Source organism: Cydia splendana, chromosome 22 (genome assembly GCF_910591565.1).
Source record: "Cydia splendana chromosome 22, ilCydSple1.2, whole genome shotgun sequence".
Lineage (NCBI taxonomy): Eukaryota > Metazoa > Arthropoda > Insecta > Lepidoptera > Tortricidae > Cydia > Cydia splendana.
The window spans coordinates 4,248,357-4,273,774 of NC_085981.1; the positions used below are offsets into that span (position 1 = coordinate 4,248,357).

General features: G+C 37.1%; 1 non-coding gene across 1 annotated transcript; it reads right to left on the reverse strand.

The window, feature by feature from the left end:
- Window positions 1-18,047: 18,047 nt before the first annotated feature.
- Window positions 18,048-18,151, reverse strand: LOC134801673 (U6 spliceosomal RNA). Its single transcript, XR_010145711.1, has one exon. It is a non-coding gene; the product is annotated as a U6 spliceosomal RNA (small nuclear RNA).
- Window positions 18,152-25,418: the final 7,267 nt, after the last annotated feature.

The following is a 25,418-nucleotide window of genomic DNA, read 5'->3' on the forward strand; positions in this document are numbered from 1 at the left end:
AAACCGTTAGCACAGTGTCAAATTGTACTGGTAATCATGGTAACTCCAGTTTTAACCGGTTAACCCCGGGCTAGTGAATGGTGCAAGTGGACCTTAGAGAGAATAGGGGAGGATCGTGCCGTGAAGACAGCGTATTTGGAACAACCAAATAAGAGACGCCCGATTTGACGTCCCAGCTTAGGTAACCGCTGGAACGACGTAGTAGCTCAAGACCTGCTCAACCTCGGCTATGGCGACTGGCGAGAGCTATGGCAAGAAGAGAGGTATAGCGTGATCTGGTGTCGGAGGCCAGGACTTACTTTGGGTCGTTGCGTCACCGTAGTAAGTATACAGTCAGCATTTTGATGCTGATGAAACAACGCTGGCAAGTATCTGCTATCCTTTTCCAAATAGGGATGTATTTGTACCTTTGCAAGGAGAGTTTGTAAAAACATCAAGGTCTATTAGAGGCAATTTCAAACCAGAAATGTCACTTTTGACAATGACAGGTCATATCCATAACAGATGGAATGAAAAGAGAGCAGAATGTTCTGCCGCCAGAGTGCAGCACTAGCGCCTCTAGTAAACCATAGAGTAACTTATACATACTGTGCCTTAAACTGTTTTTTGACAAGTTTTCAAAGATAATAAAATATGACATTGATGTTGTATCAAGGCGGTTTGTTAACAAGGGCCTACCGGGAAACGCGAAAATCAAAATTTAGTTATCTGCCTCTTTATCGCTCGCATATATGTGCAGAGAGTGAGATTAGATAACGAAATTTTGATTTTCTTGTTTGGCGGTAGACCCCAGATCGTGATGGATTGTGGTAATAGCGCCCCCTATGCAGAGTTTCGCGTAATATTCCTTCTCTATTAGTATGACGCTTCCTGTTTTTGGGCAGTCGTGTAAAAATACAACTTTGCTAGTACCTAAAGTACTATTTATATACCTACTCCTGCCCTTATTCTTTATACGGTGTCAAACGTCTTCACTAGTCTATAAAACCCCAGCTTCGCTTCGCATGTCCATATAAATAAATTTGTAATAATTAAGTAGATCCAATAAAATGTCAACTATACGATCTCAACTAAAGAATTCCAGAATTCCTTGTGCAACTAGTTCCCAAACCAGAGACAAGTAAAAAATAAGGCATGCCAATCTTCATGTGAAGTCGCGGATCTCATCAATGTTGATTGGTGCTAATTAATTTTATGGCGACTGGCGCAGCATTTGTTTTCGGGCATATAAATTAAAACAAATATATAGGTACATCTTATAAAACAACGTCCCCCGCCGCGTTTATATGTTCGCGACAAACTCAGAAACTACTGAACGAATCTTCACGCGGTTAACAGCTTTTATTTCCACCTGTCTTCCCAAATAGAACAAAACAATCCAAGATGGCGCATTTTAAAGGTTAACAATTACGTTGAACCTCAGAAGTGGGTAACATTGAAGAGTTCGTTGGTATTACCTGCGCGCGCTTCCTGGCTATGGAGGCCGCCATCTTGGTTTTTTGACGTTTATTTTTGACGCGCTTTTGTTTAACGACGCGCTCAGAAATGGTAAAGACGTTGTTTATTTGTCAGGCGTTACAATCATGTAGCGAATTGCAAAACCGATTTTCTAACCTATAATTTATATGATTGTGTATCTGGCATTCTCTTAGAGGATATAACCAACGGAGACGCCATGTCTAAAATTTGCGGTACAAAATAGTCTGCCGTTTTTAGCGGGGGAGGGGCATATCAAATGTATAGGTACGTCATGTCAGATAAACGTCAGTCCATACATATGGTTGACATGTGGTTGACCATTGGCCGCCTATTTTCGACAGAGGGGAACGCCTGTTAATGGCGGCTCCATTGTTAATTACTCCGAGGGCATTCTAGCACAAAGTAGAGTGGGTCACTCGTGTATGGAGAAAAAAAAAATTAGTTATCATTCGAGTATAGTTACAAAAAGTTGCGTAATAATGCCAATAAACAGTATTTCAAATTATTTTGTAATCGGAATTCATTTTCTTCTTCCGGATCCATTTCAAAGTTTTCATAGGTGGTTTCATAGGCCAGGTGATTTATAATATGAATATAAAATAAAATATAAAAGCACTTACAAAACAAAAAAATTAAATCTTCTCGAGGCAGAGGTGTACGGTTGGAGCCGGTATAGCTTTATTTGACGTTCATAAGCGCATTGTAATATGCCTACTTGAATAAACTATTTTTTATCTTTTAATAAAAAATATATATAAACATTATAAAAAAACCTAACCTAGTGTGCCGCCAGCAGCGGGGCAAGGCCCAAAGCTACCGGTGGTCAGGGCTGCAGAGAGAAGAACCGACGTACTATCCGCGCCGTGTCCAAGATCACCGACTTTTGCATCTGACCCTTGATCCAACCACCTAGCGAGAGTCTCTCAATTATAAATATTGTTATATTTTGTATGGTCTGCGGAGTATATTTATGTATCGTCTCATTATTCAAACTTTAGCTAAAAAGTTATACCATTATTAGTTCAAAATAGCATGGTAAAGGTTCAGAGCCAATAAATAAATAAAAATGTCAACAAAAAGACGCGTAGCAGTCTTGATACCTATTCAAAGTAATTAGCTCATAAAAATAAATAATAAACACCTGCAAATATATTGTTTATCCATTTAAATAAATAAAAATGTTGCAATAAGCATACAGAATTTCTCATGCTTAAACAAACATACGTTCATACGCAATATAATATATACATAATACCTACTGTGATATCTATCCATGTTGCTTATTATGTTATCGCATTTTCTACATGACATTGTTCTATTCTATTACAACAAACTGTATTTTTTCATGTAATTTTTGATAAGTTTTCTAGAAGAACAAGGTACCTACCGTATTTTATAAGATTTGATGTACATAATAGTATGCGTCAATAAAAAAATGAACTGTATATTTCTTATAAAAATTATTCAATACATACTTAAAGTACTTAGCTTAATCTAATAGTAGCGGGTGAAACAACGCCAAAAGTATCTGCCACCTTGCCGGCGTATTATGGATGATTTTATCCATTTGATAAAATAACTGTCACTTTTTAACAATGCGTGATAGAAAGTGACGGACACCGTTTTATCACGCTGTCACGTAGACAAGAACGACCATCATAATCCTAACTGCTGTAATGCTTTTTCAAATAGGGATATCATATCTATCTTTCTCGTCCAAAAGTACTTGCTACAGTCTAATTGTTCTATATATAATTTTGTATCCGATTTTGAGTTTCCAAGACGTCCCGCTTGGCGCGCTGCGCACTGTTCAAAATCCGGGTTGGGTGGGGGGTTTCCCATAAAGTTTTAAATCATAATGTATTGTTTGTCCGCATTTTCGTTAGTCATTATTTGGTTTTTCTCAGAAACGCGTAACTTTCCCGGATTGCCATAAAACAAATCTAACCAAACCTATCTATAGGATAACCTTACGAAAACCCAGCACGGATATCATGGTCGCATTTTTATCACTTGTCATGTCATTCGTCACTTTCGCACGTTCATACTTGTTAGAACGTGACAGGCATGGTGACAGATGATAAAAAGGCGACCATATTAGTCTTGCTGAAAAATTAATGGTTTCAGAATTATGACTAATGATAATCTGACAATCATTACATTACGAGTTCCAATAATTATGTCAAACAAAGGGATCCGTCAAAATCCCATGACTTAACGCAAACGCGTAGGTACGTCACGCTATCGAATGAAATGTACACTAGGTCAGGGGTGCGAAACTCATGACTTCGGTCAAACTCGACTCCGCTCGGCTCAGCATTGCTCCGAGCAATTATTAGGGTTGGCACCACTTGACTTCCTTTTGCGTGCACGACCACAGATAAGATAATCACTTGATTTTTGACAACCCTAAATAGCCGAAAGGGATAGTGCCATATATTAGATAGGGACAGCATGATTCGACCCTGAACCGCTGTCAAACTTCGTTTTTGTAGGAAGTTTCCTTTCTGTACGGTAGTACTATTAATGATTCTGTGACTAGGTTCTCTTATTGTTAAGTTACTAGCGAATGGTAGATATGTATGTACTTATGATGTGTAGTGCCTACCAGGATTGGAATAACCCCGTGGAACAGTATGATAGGTATTTATGAGGAGTCACTGAGGCTTAACAATCGCTCGTTTGCACGGACGACGGCTGGGGTTGGAACTGACACTGGGAGAATAGCGTAGACATGACACTTATCTGTAGAGGTACTCTGTAGTAGGTACCTAATCACAACTTTTACTCCTTTGTACCATTTGGTGTTGAAACTCTAGGTCCATGGGGTCCCAGCGCGCATAAGTTGTTCGCAGAAATCGCGAAGCGTCTGGTTGACGTAACTGGTGACCGAAGAGCTGGCGGCTACCTCGCACAACGTATCAGCATTGCGATACAGCGAGGAAATGCCGCCAGCATCCTTGGTACAATGCCTCAAGGGCCTATTTTAGATTTAAGCTAGTTATTAATTTCGTTAAGTAGTACCACTGTATATATACTTTTACTTAGATGCCTTCTTCGGATAATTATATTATAAAACCGAAAACAGAAATAGTACTTAGCTTGCCTGTAGAGAATTATTGAGGTCTAAGCTCGTTGAAAATATTGTACAGTAGCCGTCAGATATATCGGAGCGGCCGAGGTGCTCAAAAATTCTTAACACGCACTCAAACGCCTTGACAATAGAGGCGTGTTCAGATATTTGTGAGTACCTTGGCCGCTCCGATATATCTGATGGCGACTGTACATATATAGAACAGTTGGCTCTCCCATAGAAAACGTCGACATCTGATTAGCCAAAATGTAAGTTTTAAGCAGCCAATTTTTTTCCCTTGTTCAAGGTTGTTCCCGCAGTAAGTAGCTCGGTTTGACCGATAAATTCTCCTCGTAAAATATGACTAAGGATTGAAAAAAAAAAACACCAAGAAGGTAGTACCAACTTACCAAGAAGTTATAAACTTGAATTCTTTTCAACTTGCTAGAGACCCGAGTTTTTTGTAGACTTGAAGTCCTTTTTAGATAACGCTCAATTATTAAACAAAAAAAAAATCAAAACTTATTGTCTTCACATACAATTCATGCATGACTAAGGTACACAATCAAATGATAATGCCTATTTTCTTTAAGTACTATTAATAATTTAGATAAAACCTACAAAATTGTTGACGGAGTCTTCAAGTCGGAAGCTCAAGATACTACTCAACAGTCAACATACGACTTAACAGAATCGGGGGTGTTTTTAGCGCCGAGTATCATAGAGTCTCTCGAGTTTCTACCAATACTAACAAGGAAAGGTAGGTACCCAATTGTCCGGCTCTGATTTGATTTATTTTTATGTACAGATATGTTGCAGAGTAGTCTAAAATTGCACACACGTATGTTTTTAGCTGCCCAAACTCAACCTATTGGGAGAAATAAAATTGTCCTCCAAAGTACTGAAAAGTGACCAAACCCTCTAACTTCTGTAGAGAGTTTTGTTCAAACAAATTGCTAGTTTGATTATATGTTGGAGAACATGAAAAAGTAATGGACACGTGTTTTGTTATTTCGTCTCAACTCAAACTCATATTTTACAAAAAAAACGATGAGAAGTATGAAACTTAGAAGTGTGTTTTCTTTTCAGTACATCAAGGACAATTTCTCCCAATCCAAGGTTGAGTTGGGCTTGAGCTAAAAAAATACGTGTCTGTTATTTTAGACTACTCTATAAAATATAATATATAAAAATAAAAATCGGAGCCGGACAGTTAGGTAAGTACTTGAGATGCAACGGATAGTTGTTTGGCCGGATACCGGATACCGGATAACCGGCCTACCCATAGCCGAATATCCGGTATCGGGCCGCCGAATATTCGGCCGGCGGAACTATACCTACATTTCGGTATTTCAGGTGCGCATTGTGCAGGTTTTGATATTTAATTTATTTTGATTTTTAATTTGACCTGTTTCCTAGTGAACGTTCGCGCGGACTCATTTCTAGGTTCGAAATGTGGCGCGTGCAAGTCAGTGGAATGTTTAAATTGTTTTATAATATTATTAATAAACGAGTACGATTATGACCGTGACTATTTCTTAAATCCACTTTTGTTTACTCCGAAATCAAGCAATGTTACTATCCGGTATCCGGCCGGATAGTAGGTCACTACCCGGTATCCGGCCTTATGTTAACATAATGGCCGGATAGGCCGGATACCGGATAGTAACCGAATATCCGGTGCATCTCTAGTAAGTACCTTTCCTTGTAAGTTCGCCGCGTCTGCATCGCTACTCTGCTGCACCGGATGACGCGTATATTTAGCTGCAGGTTCACGGCCGTCGCCATCTTACTTTTGTTGCGTGCGCCTCTGCTATTCTCATGGCCTGCTCGTTCTCAGTTCGACCAATACGAAGCTCAAGCACAGGATGCCTAAAAAAGTTTTTACAAAAAAAAAGAAAACCGACTTCAAAAAGGATGTAATAAAATAGTATCCTTTTTTAAGTCTATGCGTTACCAACCGATATGTTTGAAGTCGGTGCCAAGCCAAGTAGTAAAAATACCAGTCAAAAATAATCAGCTTTATGAAGAAAAGTCTGCAGCGATTTTGATAGCCCACGCAGTGCAAGTGTTATTTATACGTCATAATTTCATAGAAGAAGCGTGGGGCGTGGGCTATCAAAATCGCTGCCTTTCTTGGTCTAACTCTAGAAAATAGCAATCGAAACTTAAATAATGAATAGAAATAGCCACGTTACTTTTCTTAGCATCTGTCTTCTCAATACATGTTTTCTTTTCGTTCTTTTTAGGTTTCCGTACCCAAAGAGAAAAAACGGGAACCTATTATTAGGCTATTACTAAGACTCCGCTGTCCGTCTGTCTGTCACCAGGCTGTATCTCATGAACCGTGATAGCTAGACAGTTGAAATTTTCACAGATGATGTATTTCTGTTGCCGCTATAACAACAAATACCTCCTAAAAACAAAATCTGGGGCCCTCATAGAACATACGTGATTTTTTGCCGTTTTTTGCGTATAATGGTACGGAACCCTTCGTGTGCGAGTCCGACTCGCACTTGGCCGGTTTTTTTCTTCTTCTTCTTCTTGTTTTTGGCATTTGTCGATGTACGATTGTTTGCCTCAAATATCATAAGAAAAGAGATAGTGCCCAGGCACGGGTTGAGAATTAGACGCTTGCAGTTTGTTTGATTTTGTACTTAACTGTTTCTCAGTTAAGATGTTTTAGCGATGTTTATATAGTAGGTAGACTAAGGGCCACTTGCACCATTCATTAACCTGAGGTTAAGCGGTTAAACCTGGAGTTACCATGGTTACCAGTAATTTTACAATGGGTTAACGGTTTAACCACTTAACCTCGGGTTAGTGGGATGGTGCAAGTGGCCCTAAACGGTAAAATGCTTGCAAATCTGCTTCTGTACCCCTAGTGTAGGCCAGTACGGTTACGATCAGTTTGTCACTGACATAAACGCCGTCGAGAACGTAATTTACTTTCTATACATCCCGTTTGCACTAATATGCGAGTGCGAGCGAGATGTATAGAAAGTAAATTACGTTCTCGACGGCGTTTATGTCAGTGACAAACTGATGGTAACCGTACAGGTACATTTCATTCGATAGCTTGACGTGACGTACGCGTTTGCGTTACTTAAGAGCTAACGGGAGTGGTCATTTCTCCATACAAACGTACTCCTCGTTTTCCTCCGTGGTTTTTGAAGCTAGAGCAATGATTTTTTCAACACAGATTAATATTGTCAATATCTGTGTCGGACCGTTTTGCTTTTTTTGATATTTTTGTTTTTTAAGGCGCTAGAGCCCTTCAAAAATGGCCAAAATGGCCTAATTGACTATGCCGCAATGAGAGGCGTGGCATTCAAAACTGATATCAATTAGCCAAAAAAGCAAAACGGTCCGAAACAGATAATTTCATAATCATTTAGATTTCCAAATTTGGTTACGAATGGTTAAGTTTTGGAGGAGGAAACGGAGGAGTACGTAACCTCGATTTTTGAGATTTTTACGCAGGATTTTTCGCCTTGTCCTTATCGCACTACTTTTAGGTGCCGCTTCCGTTAGCGAGACGGGTATATTTACCTAAAATATTTAAAGCTCAGCTCCTGTTTCGTTTCGTCTTAAGTGTAATTTTGTATGGGATTGTGAGTTTCCAAAATGTCCGGATTGGCGCTAGGGTTGCCAGATCGAAAGGCGCTATTATCGGGAAACAATATCAATTTTTCGGGATTTTGGGACTTAAGTCGGGAAAAAAAAATTAGAGATGCCTCGATTGCCACTATGCCATGATTCGGCAACTATTCGGTATTCGGCCTATTCGGACACTTTGCCCAATATTCGGTATTCGGCCGAATGTTGCCTACTATTCGGCCGAATACCGAATAACTGTTGCATCTACCTAAAAAGAAAAATTACAAAAAAATTACCAAAAACTAGGTATATTTAATATTTAAAATGTATTCTTGGAAAGTAGTTAAATACGAAGGCACGTTTTTGAGCATTTATCGATTACAAAATATTTTATTTTTATCATGGGTCTGATTTGATTGACTCTAAACATTCATTAATTCTGTTCAACATAAAAATATATCTTAGCAAACGTAGGTAGTGCTTTATTTGATGGCGAACAGTTTGCATAATAATTGTGACTCAAAATGTTCGCATGTCATGCCGAATATTCGGTATTCGGTATTCGGCCAAATTCACTATTCAGGGCATCTCTAAAAAAAATACATTCAAATTAAAGTAATTGTATTAAAAACAACGATATTTTACATTATTGGCACTACGTCAGCTCGCTCGCTCGACGACAGTTCGGAACTTGAAATTATTGTTTTATAACGTGAAGCTGTTTTTCGGGACAGTTTACACTTTGTCGGGAATCGGGAACACCTGCTAAAAATCGGGAGAATCCCGCAAAATCCCGACCATCTGGCAACCCTAATTGGCGCGCTGTTAAAAATCCCATACAAAAAAGACGCTCATCACGCTGCACGCTGTCGAATGTTTATCTAGGGATGGACGAATAACTAGGACTAGGACTAACCCGAATGAATAACTAGGGGTTCTGTTTTCATTAGTGTCCGAAGTTGCGGTTTTGACAGATTTCGGCATAAAAATGTTTCGGCCGAAGGTTGGTTTCGGCAAAAAACTTGATTTCGGCCGCGGCGTAAGCTGACGCCGCCGGTTCGATTGCGGCCTCAGCCACCTGGAGGGCTTGGTCACTTCACTTTTTCTATAATACCATTAGAATCTACATATTTCAGTTTATAATTTATTTCAGTTTATAATTTATTCCAGTATATAATAAAATTTATATATAGTAGCGTGATTAGGCACTTTAAAACACAAATTAAAACATTTAATAAAATTGGTTTGATATGTTCCCAAGTAACCATTTCATTGTCTCACTAAAAACCCACAAGGCGTAAACCTGTAACGTCACCTTGTTCTCAACGCACAGTCTGCATCTTTTAAAATTTAAAGTAGGTACTTACCTACGCAACAAGGTAATATTTAACACAATCAAGCTGCTATCTCATTCACCAGACACACCTCACTTTGATAAACTACTATAGCTTGACCTCTGAACCCATTCAAACTATATTGAATCATAGACCATCCTTACAGTGGATTTTGTTTGCGTTTGCAGCGTTTTGAACGCGACACTCGCCATCTGCATGGCGATGCGCTGACGGCCTTGTCAGGTCACCGCCCTATGCACGCAACTTTAACCAACAATACAAATTAAACCTTAATCCATTAATTAGAAGGTTGAGGTTGAAATAGCAAGGGTTTACTGGATACGAGCTTTTGAAGGTGACTCGTGTATGCGCAATGGAATTTAGTTGCGTGGTTTTTGAAAAAGGTTGTCTATGTTACGTACTGGCCACTTTTAGTTTTGTGATATTATAGTTTTTATTTTATTGTTATAAAATTAATATATTTTGAGGGCCCATTTTATTTTGTACCTACCTACTTATACATGAAACTATTTCATGAGGATAATCTATGTTCGAAATGTTAATAAAATAGCCGTAAAAAATCCAGAAATTTCGATAGTAGCGCTGGTAGCGTAAACCAAAACGTATACATATTACAATTGGCTTGAAAAATAGTAACCAATTGTATAAAGAAGAACCAAAAGCTCAATGTTTTTGCAGTTGTCTCTAAATGAAGTACCTAGACATCTCAAAGCTCTTCTGAACTGAATCAATTTCATCTTAATTTGGAATCTGGGGTTTCTAAACTCCATTGTCGGATGTGTCTAAAATAATGAGAGGATGCGTGCACCGGAATTTATTCCATTTTCGAAAAGGGGTTCAGTTTAAATTTAGAACGGCTGGCGCGGCGGAAATCGCTCGAGAGTGAATCACGCTCGAGAGTTCTACTATGTAAGGCAACGTCTCTTTGGTAGCCGAGCGTAGACGAGTCGAGATGTATAATAACTGTAGCAATGTATGGTTTACTTAAGTATATTTTGACTTTCCCGCTATAAAAAATCTTGGAAAAAAAGACGGTATTGGATTAAATGACTCAGTCCTCAACTGTGTATTGGAATGTGGAATGAACTGTCGCCATCAGTATTTCTGGACTGATACGACCGTCAAGCCCTGTAAAAAAGCGTACTCTCATCTTAAAGGCCGGCAACGCGCTTGTAGCCCCTCTGGTGTTTTTTGAAGTGAAAACTTCTTTAGCGGCGCTGTGCACTTTTTGTGATGGGGAAAAATGTTAAACTCGCGACAGCGTAAGACGCTTCGTAAGACGGACACGTGACCTGATCGAAAAACTGTTACAATGTCATTGAGTTTTTTTTCATTACTATTGCGCAATTTGTCTGCTCGTTTGCGTTCTATATTATAAACAAAAAATAGGCACCAAATCTATCAGATAAAAATAAACGCTACAAGTGCTACAACGCAATTTCCAAACTGCGCCATTTCTACTAAGTACCAAAATATATCGATCGGGGCATTCAGAAAGTTCGGTGTACTCTGGCCTTCCAAAGGGCGATGTTCAAGGTCTTGTGACACAACTGGTAAAACTAAAATGACAAAGGGCCCGATTCGGATTTTGAAATAGACATCTACTAGATATCTTTTAGACGTCACCAAGATACGATAACGATATGTTTAAGATCTAACCTGTCAAATTTGACATTTATGCGATTCTGGAGATACTCTTGAACGATTTCCACAAGATATGACTTAGAGATCCAATTCACATCTAATAGATATCTTACACTATCTGACGTAAAAATGAATGTCAAAAGTTTAAAGGGCCATATGTACTGTAAAACGTTGTACGATACACGTGCGAATAGGTAATTCACAACTCGTGTCGATTTAAAACACTCCCTTCGGTTGTGTTTTAATTTATCGCCACTCCTTTCGAATTTCCTCTTTTCCGCACTTGTATCGTAAATAACTATTTATTACCTGTACGGTTACCATCAGTTTGTCACTGACGTAAACGCCGTCGAGAACGTAATTTACTTTCTATACATCCCGTTTGCACTAATATGCGAGTGCGAGCGAGAGATAGAAAGTAAATTACGTTCTCGACGGCGTTTATGTCAGTGACAAACTGATGGTAACCGTACTGCTCAATTTTCAGTGTAGAATCGAGCTCCTTGCCTCTACAGATATTGATCAGTATTTACAGCGAGTGCGTTTCCAAGGGCATTGGTTCAAGGACTTCAGATCTTTGCTCTCGTAATTTTATCTGAACGTAAACCTATCTGCGGATTAAATTTAACTGACATTTTGATCGCCCACTTAATTTGCGAAATGAATGTGCGGTTATTTTTGACGCTTTGATGTTTCGATTGGTTTAAATTAGTTTACAGGAATTGATATAAGTTTTTTGTAACATCGACCTCCCACAGACTTTTTGGAGCGTTTAGACTTGCGGTCACTACATGATTCTGTAGTCTACTCTGTATCTTTAGGTATTTAAATAAAAGTAAACAAAATCTACCCTCAAATGGGTCCTCAAGCCGGTTGAGGGTAGATGAAAACATTACATATACAAAACCGCCTGGATCAGTCACTGAACGACCTGACTATTACCTGATATTTGATCATGTAATGTTTTCATCTACCCTCAACTGGCTTAAGGAGCTATTTGAGGGTAGATTTTGTTTACTTTTATTGAAATCCCTAAAGATACAGACTATAAATACATTAAATTAAAGTAACTAGGTAATTATAGGATATTGTGTAAGCGATTCTAAATCGGTGTCGAATGGACTAATATTACGACAGAATTGTCATTGTTGTCTAGTTCTGGACGGAAGCCAATAACGCAATACTCAGTGGACCTAATTCAATGATAATTACATTACTTATACTCTTTATGGTCATTTGCGGCGTTTTCAACCAAACGGATACTTTTGTCGGTTGCAATAAGATCCTATGTCCATATAGCCTCAAAATGAAATCAATCTAATCGACAAACGACAATATGCGGTACCTTTTAGTTGAAAACTTCACATTTAGCTAAATATAATACAATAAAGCATTTATTCTATTTTTTATTTTTTATATCATTATTGATGAATAAATCTTTATTTACATACAATATATATACAGTGGTACTACTAAACGAAATTAATAACTAGCTTAAATCTAAAATAGGCCCTTGAGGCATTGTACCAAGGATGCTGGCGGCATTTCCTCGCTGTATCGCAATGCTGATACGTTGTGCGAGGTAGCCGCCAGCTCTTCGGTCACCAGTTACGTCAACCAGACGCTTCGCGATTTCTGCGAACAACTTATGCGCGCTGGGACCCCATGGACCTAGAGTTTCAACACCAAATGGTACAAAATGGTACTCTCTACCGAGGCTCTTATATTTGTTACGTTTTAGAATTTCGGCGCTTTCCGCCGCTCCGCCCGCTTTATATTATCATTATTTATATTATCGTTTGAACACCGGAAAAAATAAAAATACTTACTTTTAAAACCTTTTCGCGGGCAATTTTTTTTTATTTTTTTTATTTTTAGCAATTAAATAATAATTTAATAACGGAAATGCATTTGTAACATGATACAACGGCAACAAACATGCGAATAAAAAATATTTCATTAAAATATAAACTTCATGCATGAGGCTAATTCTGTAGAATAATGTTTATCTTTGTAGAATGTTTTCTATTATTTTACTTATGGTATTGATGATTTTTGTATAAGTCGTCGTATAAACTCCTGTGCACACCAGATGCGTGTACTTAGATGTGCAAGTGGTGCACGTGCACATTGTAATATTATTATAGATCTTTATGAGAGACGGCACACCGCTTGCGTGACGAGTGCGGGCACGGCTCCAACATTTAAGCGTACGCGCACGTGCACATCTACACACTCACAGCGGGTGTGCTCTGGCCTTAAGCAGGTTAGATTGAAGTTAGAGTTAGACCAAGAAAATGACAGCGTTTTACACAAAAATAAAACGCTAATTAAATAACTTACCATATTCGAAACCTAAGAATAATATTGAGAATGGCAACATTGTGTTGTCGGTCGTATTGTCCTTTTCTAGCATATACGTCCCTCTCTCTCTCTCACATTCCCACCACAGAGCAGTTGGTTTTGACAGGTGTTTGACAGTTACCGCCAAAACAAATTTCCAAGTCATTGTCTCAAAATTATACATATTTACACCAGGCAGGATTAAAACTTTAGGTTTCGAATATGGTAAGTTATTTAATTAGCGTTTTATTTTTGTGTAAAACGCTGTCATTAAACAACTGTACCGATATTCGAAACCTAAGAATAATATTGAGACGTGTTTGTTATCGCCTGGTGGTGGGAAGACGCCAAGCCAATGTGATTATACATGTACTTATTATGTATATGTATTATTATTATATTACGAGTGTTTAATTAATTATGTAGTACACCCTTTATTTTAACACCTGTGAGGAGAGAGGTATTATGTAAAGCATACAATTTGATATACCATTATATTATGTTACTAACTTTACATTTCATATACGTACTTAATGTACTTATAAATGTTCAAAGAGAAAAAATGAGTCACCACAATGGTGCTATACTTAATTATATGTATGTGAAAACTAGGTAAAAGAAGATGAGATAAGTCAGTCTACTCTTCAAGGAGCATACAACATCTGTGATAAGGAGTGATGTAATTCAAGTATGAAAAGAATAAAATCATAAAGTACTCGAGTAGTTTTTATTATTTTATAACTCCCAATTATTAACAAATTTGATAATAATTATCTAGTAAAGTAAGCAGTTGCAGGAATATAACAAGGACAAGACCTTTCTTATTTCCAGAATCCCTCGGGATTAAGTAGACGAATATTTTAAATATTCGTTATAATTCACTATCACTACCCACAAAGTTAATATTGGGTACCTACTTACTAAAATGTCATAGGGAATTACTGAATTCCTTTAATGACTGTGAGTCAGTGTGAGCTATATAGGTACTTGGTTATAGCTATAAAAATGCATTTAATCCTTTGTACGCTTTACTAACGCGAACGCGAGCTAATGTACCTAAACAAACCTTACTTAAAATTGTGAAGGTTACTTTGAGAGCTTAAGCCATAACATAACACTCATGTGGGCACGCCTAGTTATGACGCTTTTTGGTGCTCTTGGCGTTCAAATGGTTAATATAGAAATGCCACAGAACCTTATCAATTATATGTAACATATGTAACATACTGGTATGCAAATAAAGGTCTTATCTTATCTTATCTTATATTTGTAAAGGTGCCGGCTCATTCTGCTTATATTCATGTTTAGCTATCATCAAGTGACCTTAATTGTACTCATTAATTTCTATATATGCAGTAAGAGTAGTTTACCTTATCTGGTGCCTACTAGTAGGCATAAGCTTGATTGGTTCTGAACGCTAAAGTGGTTTAATTTATGTAAACCATGCATAGCATTGCTTAATTCTGAATATTCAGTTTCCTCTTTCCAGTGTGTAAATTATTAAGAATAAGGTACTTAATTCGAAACCTTAGCTCATCGCATATGTGTTTTTAACAAAAATGCAAATTTGTGTGTTTATTTAGTGATCATACATTATTTGCAATAACTGTGCGGACCATGGGGTCCCCGACCTTTTGCCGGGCACCCGTGGGCCCAAAGCCAACAGCGCAGAGCCCCTTTAAGAGGGACCTATTTCATCCAATGCTAGAGTCAACACTTTGTCGAATCTATTTGATATTTATGTATACTTATCCTCCTTATGAACTAAGGATAATTGTAACTTTTTGATATCAAATATACGCCGAATTGTCAATTATTTTATATTTTGAAATACATATAATATTACTGGATTTGGATCAGTGTGCTTTTGAATACTATATCTCTGGCCTACTATATAGGCTAGTCTATTAGCATCCCGCCTCCTGGAAGGCAGTCTACAGACTTTTTAGATATATATTCACAGTAGCGCTAAGTGTGTGGACCTAGTTTTCCGACACTTGACTGCATGAGATTATAGTGAACATTTTTTCAGGTCTCGGGCAAGAAGGGTACCTAGATAGGTTGAGGTCCTTAACTTGTGGATTTGGTAAGAGCAAGACACAGGCGGGGTGTAAATTAATTAATCCACCATGTTTCAAGAGATTCATGTGCATTGATGCCTTCAGGTAACGCTGTTCAGACAGACTAATACTTTGGCAGAGTTTTGCCAACATATAATAAATGACTGCATTTGTTTGGGTGTACATGTTCCACACCAAAGACATATTTATATATTTCAATCCATTTTTGAAAGTTTGGCGTTTCAAAATAGCTTCGCCTTTTCGCAAGGCGTGCTCCTGTTTCTCTATTTTATTGTGCAAGCGAACAGTATCACAATGCTATAATTTTGTATAAATTGAGAACTAGAGGGTCATGCCCTAGGCGTGACCGCCCAGAAGTTGTGCTAGAACCTCTCGTGCAAACCATTCAGTCACTGTTTTTTTTTTTTAAATCTTTTGTAGTGGGTACATTCCACGTTCTTAAATTTGTTAAACGTGTAGTATCAAACTATGACAAGTCATGATAAGTGAATTAAGTGGTAACAGTATCTGGGCCGTGCATAGAAGCACTTGCCCTTGAGGTTAGGGCATGGGTAGTTTATAATAAACTTAATCCGTGCATGGGAGCACTTACGATACAGGTGGTTTAAAACTTCCAGGGTCACAATACAGACATAAGGGTGTAAAATACATAATTCATAAACGCCCGTTAGGCCAGTTTTGTATATTTTATTTCAAACATGCTTGTGCAGCACCGCCAGCACATAATAATTTCCCATACCATGGCAGTCAGGGATATAATAATTAAATAGGTAGGTAACCTTGGTCATATTGTGTACATAGGTAGGTACTCGTAAACATGTTAACTGAAAGACTAGTGCTCTCGAGGCAAATATAATTTATGCAACTGTGAGCTGCTCTTACATTGGGATCATATGTATTTATTTCTAGTCTGCCTTAGCAGGCCTAGACTTCAAAGGTTTTTAGATATTCATAGGGCCGTTAAACGGACCTTTTGTACACCTTGAGCAGGCTGTTTGTTTCACACTATGAGTAATATATATTGTAAACATAGCTTATTTCAGAATGGAATCGTAAGCTCTGTCGTGTCGTGAGCTTACCGAGCCTGATTTAATTAGAGTCCACAGATTATCTGGACCGTGGAGGATTGACCACTCCTTATTCTAATTATCAATATTCTGCCTGGGCTTATAGTCGAAATTCAGCAACTAAATTTCTTAGTATTATCTATGCCGCCCAAGTTATGAGGCTTAGCGTCTCCAGACCACAATTTTATTTATATATTAGGTTGCAAAGATTTTATCATCTTTAAAATAAAAATGAGTCGAAATAGGCCTGGAATCTTAGGTTATTTTTTACCTTTTATGATTTTAGAAATGTTATTGTAAATAGTAAGTAGTTTTCACTTTTACCACAGTTAAATAGCCCAATTTTGGGTTTAGCCAACAGGGTGTTCGGGACCCTTAGAATAGATTGGTAGACAGAAATGAAAACTCTAATAACGAAGCCTTGCCTATTTCGACTGATTTTTACCCAAAACATTATTTTAAACCCTTTTTACTTTCTCTAAGAGGAGATATTTACAAATTCATCTTTGTAATATTTTTCTGATTGTGGCCTACTCGCTCGCTTGTGTTATAACCATATCATTTATATTTCTGTGAATATGTCTGACATGCCTTGCGCAGGCTTACATAGGTTATAATATCATCATCAATAACTTGACGTCAGTTTGTGAACGAATCAAAGATTCTTTGGCACACCTTACGCAGGTGGAAACATGGCAGCCTTGCGCAGGCTTAGATAGGTACATAATATATTGGTTTTATCACAAATAACATGACGTTAGTTTGTGAACGAATAAAAGATTCTCTTAGGCACACCTCACGCAGGTGGAACCATAACAGACGTAGGTTTAAGAATATCATTCAAATCAAATACCCTGTGGGTAATATTCCCTTAGTTGCGGGTTCCTTCTCCACCTCGACAAGGTGAAAGGCTTTAAGCAGGCTTTAACAAGCACTTTTAGAGAGTGTCATTCACGGTGACGCGCAGATTTGCCAAAACTAAACTTTAACTCTACAGTTAACTAATATAATTTGACAATATGAACCAAACCATGCGTCTTCGTCAATGAATCAATCTAAAGATTCCCGTATCGTTAATGCCTTTCCAAATCACAGGCTTCCGATTTTATTTGAAACGTTTACAAGTGTACTATTTATGTAGGTAGGTAGGTAGGCTTAAGAATTGACCCTCTTGTATGTAGTTACGTATAGAATTAATAATCAAATAATTCAAATCCAAAATAACACAAGCACATATAGCAGCTACATGTAAGAGTTCTTTCCTTAACCTTTTTAGGCTGTAAGTACCTGCTAAGTTATTTATTTAAGTAGGTACCTACCTACATTTTAACCTTTTTTTTTTTTTTTTTTTTTTTTTTTTTTTTTTTTTTTTTTTTTTTTTTTTGGAGAGATATAAGTTGGTAGATAAAGAGTGAAATACTTCACGATTTCGCATGTCATTCTTGCGCAGAGCCATGCTAATCTCTCTCTATGTCTAGTCAGATTTAAGTTTATGTACTGCCGAAGTACTCACTTTCCACAAAAATAAATGCAATGTTTGCGATGTAGGTTTGTTCGTTACCTTGTGTCCCTCAGAGCGGAAATAGAAGCCCCGCGAAGCGGGGCTTCGTCGACTCCTAAGCGGGTACACATTATTTATCAGCAAGTTTATTACCAAAAGATTAATTTTGCAATAAATATTATATTAACCCGGAACGGGATAAAAAGACAAATTGCTGATAGATACTTGGACAGATAAAACCTACACGTCTATAAGGTTCTACCTTCATACGTAGGTTCTACGTAACACGTATTAACTATCCGATCCTTTCGTATTCGAAAACACAAATCACTTGAAAACTGAAGGGTATGCCTCCACAGATCACCATTTAAGTATTATAATTTCAACCGTTCTTATACACACACACAAAGATTTAAACTAACAAGACTCTGAAGAGACTTAATGTAGGTATAAAATTAAATTATAATGGTGACACGTGCACGCTTTACCAGCTCGATGTGTTTTCTAACATGTGTTTTAGTATTTTCATTGGCATAGCCACGGTGCGCGCAGGCAGCCTTTGAAAACACTTGCACATCACTATTCCGGATCGTTTTTATTTGCTAGATAGTTTAACGGACAACTAAATTTAAATATTTATTTCGAACGGCAAAAGCCGTTAGAAACTGTTTTTCAATATAGTCAGCTAAACTGGGGTACAAATTCAAAAACTCACCAGCAGTTTAGCTTCACGACCTTCCAGATGGAAAAACAGCAAGCCAATGACTTGGAAATTTGTTTTGGCGGTAACTGTCAAACACCTGTCAAAACCAACTGCTCTGTGGTGGGAATGTGAGAGAGAGAGAGGGACGTATATGCTAGAAAAGGACAATACGACCGACAACACAATGTTGCCATTCTCAATATTATTCTTAGGTTTCGAATATCGGTACAGTTGTTTAATGTATGGTTTTTGGTATTAACATACTTAATTGGTTTTTAAAGTTAAGGGTAGTTTGAAATTAAAGATTGTTATTGGTTGGGTATAAGAAGAAACGACACTCGGCCGACGGGTCTCAGTTGTTTTGGAGTCGTGCTAGCAGCGGTTGTAATAAGACGAGATTATTGTGAATTGGAACAAGACAAGAAAATAAATGGATAAATATCTTCAAGGCTGTTGTTATTTTGCAAAAAGTCTGCAGCGATTTTGATAGCCCACGCAGTGCAAGTGTTATTATACGTCATAATTCAATAAAAGTTTGACGTTTAAAATAACACTTGGCTGCGTGGGCTATCAAAATCTCCGCAGACTTTTCTTGGTCTAACTCTATTTAGTTTGTATAGTGCACTAGGAAACAAAAAATGTGACAAGAAGCGAAACTCTTTTAGAAATATTGAAAATATTGATTTATAACCATAAACCTAGATCCTTGGCATACCTACTGAAGTACTACCTAAAGCAAATACATAAGTATAGGTTTACTTTATTTTATCAAGGCAATCATATCTTTTATCATAAAAAAGCTGCTCTCCGATCAGCCAACTCTATCTATGGACTTCATTTCATAAAGTTATTTTTATTCACTGGTTTCTTAAGCAGGACAATTTTGCAATGAAATCAAAAAGTGGCAGTACATAGCTCTGGGTCCTTAATAGGGCAAGATATGTAGTTCAAGTCCTAATGGATTATAGTTGACTTATGAAATGTCATCATCAGAGGCATGGTATAATAATATACTCCGCCTGGTACTCCATTCCCGTCTTTTCTAGGTCACCTAACTGACACGGGTCTACGTCATCATGCGACAGCGCTATATGATAATATGCGATAGCGCTATATATAGCGGCCATGTTGTTGTGACGTAGGCCCGTGTCACTCTGGGAATGGAAGACCATGTTTTATTAGACTATGATCAGAGGGTATTTATAAATAATTTATTTTCGTACTAACAGTTTATAGGATCACCTTGTTCATTGCTAACGTTTTATTATTCATAATTATGTATTCATTATTTCATGACTTTGTCCCCTTTCCTCTTAATGAATAATGACAAATATCTGGGAAACCGAGCTTTGCTCGGAAAACATATAAAAACTCAAAAATGTGCGTTTTCCTAGAGATAAGACTACCTAGCTAGATCGATTTATCGCCCCCGAAAATACCCATACAACAAATATCATCGAAATCGTTAGAGCCGTTTCCGAGATCACCGAAATATATATTTCATTTCATTTCATTTATTTCATGCGAAAAACCATGGATATAAAGGTGTTACATATAGGTTTGGTACATGGTCACCCTGCAAGGGCGTAGCACTGTCTTAAAAACTAGTTAAAAACTAAACAGTTTATTTATACAAAACAAGATATGTTTAAATTGGTAGTTGCAGTGGAAATATTATAATAATCAATTGGTAATAAATATTTAACATTAGTGATTTATCATAATTATCGTCAAACATTATTATTATAGTAAATTAGAATGATAACAAATTAAATAGTAAAAATTAGTTAAATGTCAAGTCGTTACAGTTAGAATTTGTTAAATTGTCATCAAAATATTCAGTAATAGTATAATAACATTTTGACATAAGTAATTGTTTTAGAATTCTTATGAAGGTAGAGTCTAGTTCTTCGTTTCTAAGTGCGTCTGGTAATTTATTGAAAATTTTTATTGCCATGACATATGTGCTTTTTGAGTGCATTTTCAATGTTGATGAGGGCAGCATAAGCATGTTTCTGTGTCTGACTGAGTGAGCTCTTGATAAAACCTCTTCTCGTTTCTTAAACATACCAATATTTTTTCTAATGAACTTACATATTTCCAGAATATAAATTCCTGGTAGAGTCAGTAAATTATGTTTTTGGAAATGTGGCTTACATGTATCCGGTACATTGATGTTTGCTAGTATGCGAACGAGTTTTTTTTGGAGTATAAAGAGATCTGGTGCGTCCGTACTATTTCCCCACAAGATAATGCCATAGCTTAGCCATGCATAGGCATATGCGTAATATGTTACAAGCGAGGTTTGTAAATCCGTGGTTCTCTTTATTTCTCCAAGTGCATATACAAAACTTGACATTTTCCCTCTAATTTTGTTTATGTGCGCTTTCCAGTTTAAGTGCGTATCTAAAATTATACCTAGCAACGGAAATTCCTGTACTAGCTCTATCTGTATGTTATTATAATGGAAGTCAATTTCTAAAGGTTGTTTTTGGTGTGGTTGAAATGTCATAATTTTAGTTTTACTGAAGTTAATCTCTAATTGGTGATCGTCCATCCAGTTCGTAATATTATCTAGTGTATGTTTAATTTGTTCATTTATGTTCGTAGTTGTGTTACATGTTAATAATAGAGATATGTCGTCTGCAAATAGAGTGCATGGGATGTTCATGATTTTAGGCAGGTCGTTTATATAAATAATAAACAGGAGACATCCGATTACGCTTCCTTGTGGAATAGATGCGTTAATAATTTTTTTGGTAGATCTAATGTTGCAGATTTCGCTACTGTTAGGATCGATGTATTCTATTTCAACGTATTGCTCTCTATTTTCTAGGTAGGATAGAATATATACATATATATATATACATATATGTATATATATAAATAAACCAGAATTGCTCGTTTAAAGTTATAAGTTGATTGTTGTCCTTCTTACAGGTCAATTCGAACGTAGGTACATTGACATTAAAATGATATGTATACGAGTCATATTATTTTAGTTATCATGCGTCTCGCCCGCGCCAAAAGGTACATTGTACGAAAAATTACTGAAATACATAACGATATTTAAATGACATCAGTTAGATGTCAGTCTGACGTCAGTGTACGTTCGAATTGGCCTGTTAGGCCTTTCAGACATCAATATGATAATATCTGAGAGACCGAGCTTTGCTAGGAAAACACAAAAACAAAAATGCGCGTTTTCCCAGAGATAAGACGTAGCTAGATCGATTTTTCGCCCCCGAAAACCCCCATATAGCAAATTTTATCGAATTCGGTAGAGCCATTTCCGAGATCCCCGAAATATATAAATAAACAAGAATTGCTCGTTTAAAAGTATTAGATTAGATAGATAGATTGATATTTCTACCTGAATTGACTGTACGTAGCGTGTTGTGACGGTGATTTAGGTAACTGCGTTTCAATTTCAATGATATTTCTTCATGTACTGGCCTACAAAAATTGACACAAATATCGTAACACACTCAAAGATAAACTTATCGTCGTTCTCGATTATGTAAAATTACACAAACTTTATCGTGTTTCGCTCATTTTTATCAAAAGTAGGTCATTGTGTGTGGTGTTTTTGTTTACACGGACAACACATTACACAAGTGACCGACTTTTTATCTATGTTTTGACTCTTAATGCATCGTAAAATATAGTTTTATTATGATATAGAAGGAAAACAGCAGACCGAGCACATGATTGGCGCGACAGTATCTCGCGTCGAGAATGTCGAGATAGACTACCCGTCTTTTTCTATCTATGTTAATAAAAGAGGGTAGTCTATCTCGCCGCGAGAATCGCGAGATACTGTCGCGCCAATCATGTGCTAGCCCGGCTGAAGAATCGCCTGATAGTATAGTAGTTGGCTACCTATTTTTATTGTCCCCAAGAGATTTTTCACTTTGCCTGAAGGTGTTATTCCCCCTATCCAATTTCTTTGTAGAATGTGTATTGCGTCTCACATTTTGCTTTAATAAGAGAGTGAGACGAACTTGAAAATTGCTCACGCTGATTGGTGCATGCGAGATGAAAGTGAAAGTCGTGCGTGAGATGCGAGCCAATCACCAAGAAGATGATCAAGGTCGTATCAAAACCGAAACCATAAAAACAATGACATTGTAACAGTTTTTCGATCAGGTCACGTGTCCGTCTTACGTCTTACGAATCTTACGGTTACGTGACCTGTCGCGAGTTTAACATTTGTTCCCCATCACAAAAAGTGCCGCTAAAGAAGTTTTCACTTCAAAAATTTTTTAATCCTAATAGGGCTCTTGACATGTCGGATACGACCATCTAAAAGTACATGGGTAGAAGTAAAATGTAAAAAGGTGTCTTTTTATATTTATTAATTCATTTCACCAATATGATAAAAAATCCTTAGCTCAAAAAAGGGACTTGATAAGGAGCACTCTAGTCTCCTGAGAAGCAGATTTTGTTCTTGATATTGGAACTATTAGTTAGACAATAAAAGTTCAAAATAGATTTTGGAATATGTCCAAAAATTTGTACGGCGTCTTAAGGGGCCCACTAATCACCAACTCGCCGGACGATATCAGCCTCTCAGTTAAACGCAAAATTTGACAGCTCCGAACAACTGACAGGCTGATAGCGTTCGGCGAACTTGTAATCAGTGGGCCCCTTTAAGAGGATATAGATGTCTTTCTTTCTCCAAAGATCCGATATTGGATACCGGATAGTGTGAAAACGCTTTAAAGTACGGCCTTTAACGGCCTCCTAGCCTAGTCGGTAGTGACCCTGCCTACGAAGCAGGAGGTCCAGGGTTCGAATCCTGGTAAGGGCATTTATTTGTGTGTTTGTCACAAATATTTATTCCTGAGTTATGGATGTTTTCTACATATATAAGTATTATATATACCTATGTATTATATATATCGTCGTCTAGTGCCCACAACACAAGCCTTATTGAGCTTACCGTGGGACCTAGGTAGATCTGTGTAAAATTGTACTATACCTACATAATATAAAGTCGCGATTGCAACACAAGTTCTTTAAACCCTAATCTAAACAGTGACCCAATGTTTGTCACAAGCAGGCACACCAACAGGGCATCGGACAACAAGGGCACTGAGATCGCGGCGCAGACGCGTTTAGCGATCGACGAACTTAGCCAGGTTGAAAAAAACATTCGGATTTAGATCAGGCATTAAATACGAGATAATTTAATGAAATTAAAAATCAAATAAAACTATGCACTAGCGTAACAATTATACAAACTACTTCTATGTTAGTCACAAAATAAGTACAAAAGTAGACAAGAATAATTACTAAATTTTTTCACTAAGTCATTCTTTAAATTTATTTGGCTGGGTTATTTAGTGGCTGGGTGGAGTTTGTTAAAACGTCTCATGATTTAATGTAGATAAAACGAAAGAAAAAATTGAAAAATGGGAAGAGAGAATTAGAGAGAAATTCATAGGTTTTGCCCACAAAAAAGCTAAATTATTTGGCAATCCAATAACGAAACGTGGACTCACTGTAAAAACAAAAGACGATATGTAATAAGTGTCCCGAAATTACATTATCTTTGATAAGATCATTTGACTGATCAAAGTATAATGCAGACTGATAAAGCCTTAAAGTACGCAAACTTGTTGTATCAAAATGCAAAAAAAATAGCTTCTTCTCAACAATTCATTAATTCTATTAAACGTATACCATTAGGCAACAAAGTGTTATCTTGATCAAACTTTAATTAAATAACTCAAAGTACAAAGGATACAAAAACATGTTTACAATAATAAATACTCGTACATTTTTTTTATTTACCATTCAACACTCGAATAACAAACACATTGTATTGCGAAAGCACTCGCTCTTTGTTGTAAAGATTACAGTCGGATTAGGTCAGTCTATATGCAAAGTCTATATGACTTCATTGTATTGTCGCTCAAGGCATGAGCTTATTTATTCTTGGCTGGCAAGGACCTGTTTTTTATTTACTTGTTTTATCTTTTTTCAGAATTCTTCATGGCTGCTGGGATGAACATAAAGATACGCAACTTAGTAAAAGAATTGCACGTGAATTATCATAATTTAAGTACTACTCATACACAAGAAAAGGTTTTCTAGAAAGAAATAAGTTTTTGGCAAAAAATTCAGTTTTGGTACAAGCTTTTATCGCTGACTGTACTTTTCTTTCCACAGGCAACTAATACTCATCGAGATAATTCTAAAAACCCCAAACACAATTAGGTTGCGTTGTTTCATCACAGTGTTCCTCTGACCACCTCCATCATCAGCTCGGTGTTACCATAATATTGCATTGTCACCCGACTTACATATGTCCCTATGCAAATTTTCACCTTTATCGGAAACCGGGTAGTGGGACTAGTGGGTCGAATTCAACTAAGCACACTTTCATGGCTATTATATAATAGATAAAGATACATACTTAAATACATAGATATTATATTATATAATAGATAAGGATACATAGTTAGATACATAGAAAACATTATATACAGGGTGATTTCGGGGTCGTGGAGCAAGAGAGCCAGACATCATACAGAATCCAAAGATGAGCCTAATGATGTTGTTAA